This window comes from Galeopterus variegatus, unplaced genomic scaffold, assembly GCF_000696425.1.
Source record: "Galeopterus variegatus unplaced genomic scaffold, G_variegatus-3.0.2 Scaffold3018, whole genome shotgun sequence".
Taxonomy (NCBI): domain Eukaryota; kingdom Metazoa; phylum Chordata; class Mammalia; order Dermoptera; family Cynocephalidae; genus Galeopterus; species Galeopterus variegatus.
The window spans coordinates 172,341-184,624 of NW_007729129.1; the positions used below are offsets into that span (position 1 = coordinate 172,341).

At 42.2% G+C, this 12,284-nt stretch overlaps 1 pseudogene; it reads left to right on the forward strand.

Annotated features, from left to right (window-relative positions):
- The first annotated feature begins 1,530 nt into the window (after positions 1–1,530).
- On the forward strand, positions 1,531–3,017 carry LOC103599589 (annotated as a pseudogene).
- The last annotated feature ends 9,267 nt before the right edge of the window (positions 3,018–12,284 follow it).

The following is a 12,284-nucleotide window of genomic DNA, read 5'->3' on the forward strand; positions in this document are numbered from 1 at the left end:
CTATTTACTTTGTCTAGCCTTCCATCACATGATCTCTGTCACACAGGGAACTCTGTAGCCACATCCTTGGTCCAAGGAAGAAGACTGACTGGAATAAGTCAGTACTGGTGGACAACTAGCCGTCTTTCTGCCATCGTGGCCAAGTTAGACTAAACGGAAAGACTTTGTCTATGAGCGTATTTTTCTTTTCTCTCCTGCTGCATGTGAGCAAGAAAGCAAGTAATCCTGGTTGCAACTATCTTTAAGAGAGAGAGAAATGAACTTTTAACTTTTTTGAGACATCTTATAACTGTAAAAAGTCGAAGGCTTAAAAAGAAACTGGTGCTGAGGATGGCAGAGCAAAAGAGGGACCCAAGACTTGGAGGCTATGGCTGAGCCACTGAATCCACCAACACGAAACCTGCCCCACCTCTACATGAATGACTCTGTGAAGGAAGAAATTTCTTTCTTGTTTAAGGCACTTTGGTTCAGAGTCTCTTTTTTCTGTAGCTGAAATTGTCTTAACTGAATTCCCTATAGGCCTTCTTAAATAGTCAATCTCTGTTATAATCTCTCCTAGTAACCTCTTCCTTTACTTCACAGCACTTATCACAATTTTGAATCATTTATTTGTTACTTGTTTGAAGCCTCTCTCCTCCACTAGGCTTCTCTCCCCCATGAGCTTTGGGACTAGATGTGTTTGTTCCATTATTGTACACGGAGTGAATAAAATGAGATGGCTGGCACAATGCTTGGCGGCCAGTAGGCTTGGAAGTAAATGCTAGCTACGTAAATAAACATGACATTGACTAAGAAGCCTCACTCGTTCAAAGAGGAAACCTCTCCTTAAAGGTAGTGCTAGAACCACATGAAGTAATGGTGGTGGTGGGGGGGGACAGCTTGTGGAATCATTCTCTCCTTTATCTTCAGTATTTTGTCATATACTGTTTATCATTTCAAGTACATCAAACATCTGTTTTATAGCTTTAGTGTGACCTCAAGTTTCAATACTGGGCTACTTATAGCTACAGGTGAGAGAAGCAAAGGCGGAGTTGAGAGCACAGATGAGCCTCACAGCTGCACCTCGGTGGCTGTGCTGCTTTCACTCACAGGCGTAGCCAGTGCGTAAGTGGGACTGGGGTAGTCCTGACAGTCTCTTCTGTCACATTGCCATGCTGAAGTGATGTCTCCTAAACACTGGGGACTTTGCCTTCCTATCCGCAGATGGCAATCCTATCCACATCTAGCTTTTAGGTATACGGGTTTCTTCTTGACAGCATGTTTCTGGATAAGTTTTCTTTTTTTTATAACCTCCCCTCCCCCAGCCCCCACATCTCTCTGTCACTTTTTTACTTCAGCTAATAGAAAACAATGTGTTTACATCTACACGTAATCTCTAGAGTCTTTTACCTTCTACTCTGAGGTGGACTTCTAAAGCCTGCTTTCTGTCTCACGCACTCACCGTTTACATACTAATGACATTAATTTTTAATTATTGCTTATTTCAATGCTCTGTTCTACCTAAATGCGATTAGCCACCGTGGGCCATCCATGGAGCGCGGTGTGCTGGGACCCAGGCCCCAGCCCGCATGGCCCTACTGGGGCAGGCCTAGCGGCAGCGCCCAAGCAGGCAAACCCAGCGGCAGCACGAGAACCTGCAGCACGAGAACCTGCAGCACGGTCCCCAGCATGTTCCCCAGTGCGTCGGTGAAGACGCAGCTGTGGCTGGAGAGCGCTGCAGCCCCGCGGTACCGGTACCGGGGTGTAAGACCTGTGCGGCTTACTTCACCAAGACCATGAGACAAGGGAGCGCTGCAATCAAGCAAGAGGTGTTTATTTCAGCATATGCTGGGTTGCTTTTTCATAAGCGCCCCGATCTTACAATACCAAGGCTTTTTATACAGTTTTTCTTAGACAGACTCTCATAACAGGCTGAGTTGTTAATTAGCTGTGGCGCCTTAAGATTTATGGTTAGGCTCAACAGGCTTGCACTTCTAGCACACCAATAAAAGATGTTACATGTTTATCTTCCCTGGTCCAGCCAGGTGTCCAGAAGATAAGGGGGGGCTGGTTCAGTCCTTGGGACCGGCTGTCTCCTGGAATGTGTGCCTGGTTCTGCCTTGACTTCTGCCTGACCTCTTAAAAGCTGCTTCACTTAAAATACCTTTAGATATGTTTTTCCCGTTTTTAGTAAGTGCTTACAGGAATAATTTGTGCAGGTTAGGTTAAAGTCATATTTCTCTGTTACAATTTGTGCAGGCTAAAGTTATATAGGCAATAGTGCAGGTTAGAATTACATTTTTTTATAACAGGGGCATCGGGGACTGCGCCAGGCCCAAGGTTGGCCGTCAGGGCCTCCTGGGCCTGGACCGGGGCCTCAGTTCCCTCCCCACGTCTCCATCCATCCCCCAGGCGGCCGTCAGGTTCCGAAGTTGAGTTCCTCAGAAACCACATGGGAAGCCTGGGGTGGCTGGACGGCATGCGCATGTTCCTGTGCGGCCTGGGCGCCGGCGCGGCTGGGTCTGTGGCGATCGTGTGCCCCATGCAGACCATCAAGGTGACGTCCTCTATGACTAGACCTTCCCCGACCCTAAGTACACGGGTTGAGGAGATCGTGTGGGAACAAGGGCTGAAAGGGATATACGAGGGCCTTCCGGCCACTGTGCTGCAGCGAGGCTCGAACTGGCCGTCTGTTGCTTTGTCATTACCTCCCTGAGCAACTGGTATCGACGGGACAACCCTGACAAGCCCATGAAACTGCTGATCACTGGGGTCTTCGGAGCTATTGTAGGGCAGCCAGCGTCTTCAGGGACACTCCTCTTCATCCGGTGATCAAGATCCAGATGTAGGGCCTGGAGGTGCACAAACAATGAGAACAAGTGGGACTGTGACCTACAGATCCTGAGGAACAGGGCTTCAAGGCATTCTACAAGGGCACTGTCCCCTGCCTGGGCCGGGTCAGCATGGACGTGGCCATCGTGTTTATCACCTATAATGAAGTGGTGAAGCTGTTCAACAAAGTCTGGAACATGGATTAATCCCAGAGAGTCTGCATGGGGACTGCTCCAGGGGCCCCAGACCAGCACCCCACCCCCACCCCCCACCCCCTGCCCCACCTCACATGATTCCAGTGCAGTCGTGCTAAAAGGCCCCCTACCCACATCCCACAAGCTCCACGGTCTGGTCTGTCCACTGTGGCCATCAAGTCCATATGTCTTACAGTGCCATGTGTCTCCCGTGGTCCAGATGTGACACCACCATTGTGTCCTTATGTCCAGCCCTGCCGAGGCTAGGTGTCCCTCTGGTCTGTGAATCTGTGCCCACTTATCTATGTGCTTACTTGAAGAAGAAAAAAAAATAAAAAAGAAAAAATGTGATTAATCACTACATAAGGTGCTTGGGGAAAAAAGTGTAACCGTGACGTTGATCATTGATAACACGTATAAGTCAAAATATTTTTTTTAGATAAAATTGTTTAAGTTTTAGCAATGATGATATTATATGGTATCATTTCTTGAGTGCCTACACTATTCCAGGTATTATGATAAGTAATTTATATGATGCAAGCAGAAAATGCATTTAATTAGTGGGCCAAGATCTGTACCATAGGCTGCTCTATTATACAGAATGAATACTCGAAATGATTTAATAATAGGAAATTATTTGAATTTGTATCTTTAAATTATAATTTGCATTTAGATAGTACTCATTCAATGAGTATAGAGTGACCTAAATATTATATACATGAGATTGAAAACAAATTTTAAAATTTGATAAAGTTCACATGGAAGTGGCAATAGATCCACACAAAGAATATATCTGACTATAGTAATGGATTTTCCCTGATTTATTCCTTTTATGGGGAGGTCAAATGAGCTGATTAAGGTCTGGGTGGCTCAGCAGTTAAGAAGAAGCAGTGAAAGTACCTTCCATCTTAGGGATGTGTGTGGAAGCAGAAGACTGAAAATCAAGACTGAGCAGGTCACTTGAGCTTAAGAAAATCAAGGAAAATATATCTATGTGAGTTAATATGAGAAGCAGAGCCTGTGATGGTCACTGGAAACTAGAGGTGAGAGGGCAAGGAATCTGAGTGCCAGGCAGAATAAAAGCAAGGTACAACAGAAAAAAATGTGTGAGCAGTATAGCATCCTGAACAAAAGACTTGAGTGAGTTAATGGGACTTAGGTTTAAAAAAGAATGCTACTCCTCCCTTTACAGAATAGAATGGGGATACGTTTCCTAGGTTATGTAGAAATGCTTAAGACATTCTGAATGTTTATGAAATGGGAGATAGTCCCCGTGTTTAAGTCCCCAAGACTATGCCACTAGAAGACCTCAGAAGACTCAGTATATAGTCATACTCACAGCTAAGGTTTATTACAGTGGAATAATAGAAAACAATACCAGCAAAAGGAAAAGATTCATGGGGAGAAGTCTGGAGTAAACCAGGCACAAGTTTCCGAGTCCTTTCCCAGTGGAGTCACAGAGGACATTCTTAATTACTCCAGCAATGGATTTGTGACAGAATGTGTGAAGTTGTTGTCAACGAAGGAAGCTCGTTAGAGACTCAATGCCCAGGGTTTTTATTGGGAGTGGTCATGTAGGTATCCTCTGCCTAGCACATACCAAAATTCTAGCATTATCTGTCTACATGAAATAAAATCAGGCATTAATTTAAAATAATAAAAAGGAAAAGGTCCTACCTCCTGGAAATTCTCACACACACATACACAAACACATACACACACTCTCTTAACTCTTCAGTAAAAGGAGAAATACAACATTTAAACACAACATGTCAGAAAATTTAGAATACATCTAAAGCAGTTATCATAATAGTAAAAATCAAAAATATATCAACTAAATATCCAATTCCCAAAGCTAGTAAACCAGTAAAAAGTAGAATAAAAAATTAATAAGGTTAAAAACAAAAATTAATGAATTAAAAAAAGAATAGTAAAATAAAATTAATTAGCAAACTAATTCTTTAAAAAATTAACAAAGAAAAACTACTGATTAAAATAAAAAGGTAGAAAGCACAAATATACATAATTGGAATTAACAATTAATCACCAAAGTAGAATAGAATCCCATGAGAATTTCTACCAAATTTTAAGATCAGATAAATTTTAAAATATCCCAGTGCATATACAAATAAGAAAAACTTACTAATTTATTTTCTGATTTAAGTATGATATTATAATCAAAAAAGAAAAAATATCAATTTCACTATAAATATTTCACAAAAACTAAAAAAAAAAAAAAAAAAAATTAGCAAAGATAACCCAAGAGCATATTAAAAACAAATTCATCAGACCAAGTAGAGTGTATTCCAGGAATTCTTAGTAGTTCATATCATGAAATGGATTCATATAACCCATCAAATTAGTAGAGAAGAAAAATTATATGATTGTTTCCAAAGAGACAGAAAAGGCATTGAAAACTAATTTAGCACTTGTGTTTTTTTTTATAAAACTTGTAATAAAATAGGAAATAATAAATATTTCCTTAATATCAATATGCAATATATATTATATAAATGATATATGTACACACACATTTCTGTCTCAAAGTCACCATCTTACTTGATGGAAAAATGAAAGGAACTTTCCTACTGAAATTACAAAGAAGACAAGAATATCAGTTGTCATCATTATTATTGAGACTTATGTTGTAAATGTTAGCCACTTGAATGGACAAAACAATTAGAAATATAATAATTGGAAAGGAAAGGCAAAATGATATCTAATATAGATGATGTAATTAAATATCTAGAAAATCCAAAGAAACAATTTGGAAAATATTGCAGAATAAGAGAATTCCCCCATTCCATCCTTATCCTGCTCCTTTTGTGGACTTAGATGTGCTTTTGGCACTCCCAGTTACTCAAGTTCAAAATCATAAGGTCATAATAATTTTAATTTCATTTGTGCTTTCACAATGTACTTCCACTCTGTATTCTGCAGACCCCACCATTAACTAAGCGATTGCTAAGTCATGTAGATTTTGCCTCTGAAATGTCCGTCCTATCAGTGTTCCTTTTTTCTGCCACTACCATAGCTTACCCTTCACATAAATTTATAAATGGCTGCCTGTTCAGTGATGCTACTTTTCTTTAATATGTAATCTCGTTCATATAAAGTCCCAACTTCTTGACCTAGTTTTCTACAATAGGTCTTTAACTTACCTTTCCAGGCTTATTTCCACCTAATCCTTTACACATACATTGTTTAGCTGGACCAGACTACTGGCTATCCCTTAGATATTCCTGTACTTGCAGTTTCAGTATCTTTTAGAATATTCTTCCTGGACATCACCATCTGTAACAATAAGCATCTTTTCTGAGTCAACTATAATATGAATAATAATTTAGGCACTGTGTTAAATATTTTGCATACACTGCTTTGTCCACATCACCACAGATGTGATTTCTTCCTCCTTGAAGTGCACAACATGCTCTAACATCCCTTGGTAATTTACATCTGTTTTAAATTTCAGATTTCTGTGTTTTTATTCTATTAACTCCACTAGATTATAAACTTCAGGAGGGTAGAAAATGATTAGTATACATCTCTGCATCACTTGCGACACAGAAGGCATTCAATAAATAATTGTTTTATTGAATAAACTAGCTGCCCAATAAAAACTAACATTTTGACTCAACTAAGGATCTCTTCTTAGTCTATAGTTTATCCATTTTTCATTACTTGGCTCTATTCCATTTGAGCGGAGACTTTGCCTTATTAGCGGGGCCCATGAGGCGGGCCTTCTATGTCAGTTAAATTTCTAGGGGTCCAATGGTGTGGGGCATGTTGAGATATCTCTTCTAAGGTGAAGGATAAGTTGTTGCATCTGGCCCCTCCTACAACTAAGAAAGAGGCACAGCACTTAGTGGGCCTATTTGGATTTTGGAGGCAACACATTCCTCATTTGGGAGTGTTACTCTGGCCCACCTACCGAGTGACACCAAAGGCTGCTAATTTTGAGTGGAGCCCAGAGCAGGAGAAGGCTCTGAAACAGGTCCAGGCTGCTCTGCCCCTTGTGCCATATGATCCAGCAGACCCAATGGTCCCTGAAGTTTCAGTGGCAGATAGGGATGCGGTATGGAGCCTTTGGCAGGCCTCTATAGGTGAATCACAGTGGAGACCCTTAGGATTTTGGAACAAGGCCCTGCCATCATCCTCAGATAACTACTCTCCTTTTGAGAAACAGCTCTCGGCCTGCTACTGGAGAAACAGAACACTTGACTATGGGCCACCAAGTTACCATGCGACCTGAGCTGCCCATCATGAACTGGATGTTATCTGACCCAGCAAGTCATAAGGTTGGGTGTGCACAGCAGCACTCAGTCATCAAATGGAAATGGTACATATGTGATCGGGCCCAAGCAGTCCTGAAGGCACAAGTAAGTTACATGAAGAAGTTGCCCACCTGACCATGGTTTCTACTTCTGCTACACTGTCTTCTCTTTCCCTGCTTGCGCCTATGGCCTCATGGGGAGTTCCCTAGGATCAGTTGACAGAAGATGACAAAGCTAGAGCCTGGTTTACAGATGGTTCCTCATGATATGCAGGCACCACCTGAAGGTGGACAGCTGTGGCAATGCACCCTTTTCCTGAGACATCTCTGAAGGACAGTGGTGAGGGGAAATCTTCTCAATGGGCAGAACTTCGGGCAGTGCACTTGGTTGTGCACTTTGCTTGGAAGGAGAAATGGCCAGATGTGCGATTATACACTGATAAGTGCCAATGGTTTGGTGGGATGGTCAGGGACATGGAAGGAACATGACTGGAAAATTCGTGAGAAAGAAATTTGGGGAAAAATTATATGGATGGACCTCTCTGAGTGGGCAGAGGATGTAAAGATATTTGTTTCTCATGTAAATGCCCACCAAAGGGTGACCTCAGCAGAGGAGGACTTTAATAATCAGGTGGGCAGAATGACCTGTTCTGTGGATACTAGTCAGCCTCTTTCTCCAGCCACCGCTGTCATCATCCAGTGCACTCATGAGCAAAGTGGCCATGGTAGCAGGGATGGAGGTTATGCATGGACTCAGAAGAAGACAAAGAGATGAGGGAAAGTATTTAGTGTCTTAGAGACTGGTTACATGGAGAAGCAGAATGGTGATAAAAATCTGGACTGTAAAGACCATTCTAAGGAGGTCTCAGATAGAAATCAGAAGGAGTTTATTGGAGACTAGGGCAAAGATCACCCTTGCTGGCAAGGAACTTGGCTGCATTGTGTCCATGCTCTAGGACTTTGTGGAAGTTGGAACTTAAGAGTTGTGAACCAGAGTACTTGGCATAAGAAATTTTTATGCTTTGGCATTAAGGAAGCTGCATGGCTACTTGCAACAGCCTACACTGAGTTATGGTGGCAAAGGCACAACATGAAGCCAGAATTTAAAAGGGAAGCAGGGCACAAAGATTTGGAATATTTGCAGCCTGGTTATGTGGTAGAGAAGCAGAGAGCATTTTCAGAAGAATAATCCAATGGTGCTAAGAAGATTAGTACAAAAGAAAGATTATCAAGAGAAGGAGGAAAAGGGCCCTGACGGCATTGCAGGAGCCTCTGGGGCCAACCTTCCATTTCAGGCCCAAAAGCCTAGGAAGATAGAATGGTCTTGGGGAACAGGCCTGAGGTGCACTCCAAAGGCTCAATGCCCAGGGCCACCTGGGGAAGCTGCTTCCAGCACCAGCACCCCAAGTGCTTTGGCTGCTCCAGCCATGGCTAAATTGGCCCCAGTTGTGGCTGGATCCACAGCTTTGGAAAATACAAGCCAGAAGCATTGGTGGCATCCATGTGGTGTTAAGTCTTTAGGCTCACAGAATTCCAGGGCTGTGGAGGCTTGAGAGCCTCCACCCCCATTTCAAAGGATGTATGGAAAAGTCAGGGGGCCCAGGAAGAGATCTGTTGCAGCAGTGGAGTCACTGCAGACAGCCTTCACTAGAGCAATGCCAAGCAGAAACGTGGGGTCAGAGTTACAGCAGAGAAACCCCAACAATGCCCTGTCTAGTGGAGCCATGGGAGTGAGACTGCCATGGAGACCCCAGACCTGTGGAGCTACCAGAGTGGAATGACAGCCTGGTAGAGCTGAAGTGTGGCCTGTGACCAGGGAAGCCATAGGAGCAGAGCTGCCCAAGGACTTGGGGACCCCCACTGCAGTGTGCAGAGGAGGTAGAACATGGAGTCAAGGTATGTGATTCATCAGCCTTGAGATTTAATGCCTGCTCTGCTGGATTTTGGACTTCTTTGGGACCTGTTACCCCTTTCTTTTGGCCAACTTCTCCCTTTTAGACTGGGAATATGTACTCTATGTTTGTCCCACCATTGTATCTGGGAAGTAGATAACTTGTATTGATTTCACAGATGGGACTTTGAACCTTGGAGCTTTGAGTTAAAACAAATTAAGACATTGGGGATGAAATGAATGTATTTGTATGTGAAAAGGACACAAGTTTGGGGAGGCTGGGGCAGAATGTAGTGGATTGGCTTATGTCCACCCCAAACTCATTGAAGCTTGAATTGTCTCCCAAGTTTTATGTGTTAGATACTTAGCCTCCACTGTGACTGTTAAGAAGGTGGGAAATCCTATTACCGTAATCAAAAGATGGAGCCCTTAGGGGTGATTGGATTATAGGACCAAGCAGTAGTGAATGGATTAAAAATGGTGGTTGGTTGGGGGCATGGTTCTGAGGACTTTAAAAGAAGAGAAGAGTCTGTCTTGCTCTTTCTCTGGTCTCTCTGCTTCCACCATCTTGCAATGTAAAACCTCTGGGTCACTGTCACCACCCCCAGATGGACTTTGGACTTCCCTGCCTCAGAAAATATAAACGATAAATTTCATTTTCTTTATAAATTACCAAGTTCCAAGTATTTTGTTATAGCAACACAAAACAGATTAATACACTACCCAAATCTATCTACAGATTCAATACAATCCTCATCAAAGTATCAATGACATTCTTCACAAAAATAGACAATACAATCTTAACATTAATGCTGTAGACTGGATGCCCCCCTCCCAACTTCATTGAGGCTTAATTCCCACCTTTAACTGTTGAGGGTGGGAAATCCTATTATGATATTCAAAAAGTGGGGCCTTGAAGAGGTGATTAGATTGTAGGACCATGCCATGGTAAATAGATTAATAATGGTGGTAATGGGTATGGTTCTGAGGGCTTTAAAAAGGACAGTGCATGAGGAGTTATCTCTCTCTGCTCTCTTGGCTTCCACCATCTTGCACTGAGAGACCCCTGGGTCACTGTTATCACCAGCAGATGGACTTTGGACTTCCTATCCTCAAAAACTGTAAGCAATAAATTTCATTTTCTTTATAAAATGCCCAATTCCATGTATTTTATTATAAGCAACAGAAATGGATTAATACAATTAATATGGAAAAGCAAAAGACCCTGAATAGCCAAAGCAATTCTGAGCAAAAAAAAAAAAAAAAAAAAAAGTTGGAATAACAGTACCTGATTTTCAAATTATATTACAAAGCTATAGTAACCAAATCAACATGGTACTGGCCTAAAAACAGACACTCAGACCAGGGGAATAGAATAGAGAACCTAGAAATCAGCCTACAAAGTTACAGCCAACTGATCTTCAACAAAGGCACCAAGAGCATACACTGGGGAAAAGATTGCCTGTTCAATAAATGGTGCTGGGAAAACTGGAAAAACATACATAGAAGAATGAAACTAATCCTGCACCTCTTGCCATATACCAAAATCAACACAAAATGGATCTAAGACTTATATATAAGATCTGAAACTATAAAATGCCTAAAAGAAAACATAGAGGAAACACTTCAGGAAGTAGGACAGGGCAAAGACTTTATGACTATGACCCCAAAAGCACAGGCAACAAAAGAAAAAGAATGGAATTATATCAAACTGAAAAGCTTCTGCACAACAAAAGAAACAATTAACAGAGCGAAAAGACAATCTACAGAGTGGGAAAAAATATTTGCAAACTATGTATCCAGTAAAGGATTAATATCCAGAATATACAAGGAACTCAAACAACTTAGTAAAAAAAAAAAAACAAAAAACTTGATTTAAAAATGGGCAAATAAGCTGCATAGGCATTTCTCAAAGCAAGATATACAAATGGCCAAGAGAAACATGAAAACATGTTCAACATCACTCAGCATCAAGGAAATGCATATCAAAACCACATTGATATACCATCTCACCCCAGTTAGACTAGCTATTATCAGAAAGACAGAATAACCAATCCTAGCAAGGATGCAGAGGAAGGGGAACCCTCCTGCACTGTTGGCGGGGCTGTAAATTGGTGCAGCAGCCATTATGGGAAACAGTATGGAGATTCCTCAAACAACTGCAGATAGAACTGCTATACCATCTAGCAATTCCACTGCTGGGTGTGTACTCAAAGGAATGGGAAATTATTATGTCAAAGGGATACCTGCTTTACAATAGCCAAGAGTTGGAACCAACCTAAACGTCCATTGTCGGACAACTGGATAAGGAAAATGTGGTACATATACACAATGAAATATTACTCTGCCATAAGAAAGAATGAAATGTTGCTATTAGCAGCAACATGGATGAACTTAGAGAAAATCATGTTAAGTTAAATAAGTCAGGCACAGAAAGAGATACCGCAGGTCCTCACTCATCAGTGGGATCTAAAAAATAAACAAATGAATTTACAAAAGAAAGACAGATACAACAATCACAATAATATGTTGATCATTCATAAGGAGAGAGCAGAACTGAGGTTACCAGAGGTGGGAAAGGGGGAGGGCTGTAAGGGAGGAATAAGTTAAGGGACACCACAGACAATTACATTATATAATGTTGAATAAACTAATCATTCTGATTTGAACATTATATATTCACCCAGGTATTGCTATTCAACTCTGGTCCCTCCAGATATGTACAATCAACTATGTTAAAATAAAAAATAAAATTAAAAAAATTAATGATGATCAAACCCTCCACTCCCCCAAAAACAGAAAAACCCCGCAGTCCCTGACAGTTAACTAAAGAAGCCAGAAAGAAAAGTGGGTGACTGGTACTTTTTCCTCTAAACCAAAGGGCCAGAGGAGGGGAAGCGGGTATGGGAGGGGGCGGTGCTCCGCGACAAACCCCGCCCTTCCCTTGCTCGTCGCTGACTGGTGGCGGCGTTGGGCCGCGAAAGGAGGGGCGGGCCCGCGGCTGAGTTCTCCCTCTTGGCGCGGTACCGCCCGTCCAGTGGGTGTGTCCCGGGAAGCGCGTGCGCGCGCGCGCGTCAGAGGACCGGAAAGGAGGCGGGGCTCCGGCGGCGCGCTC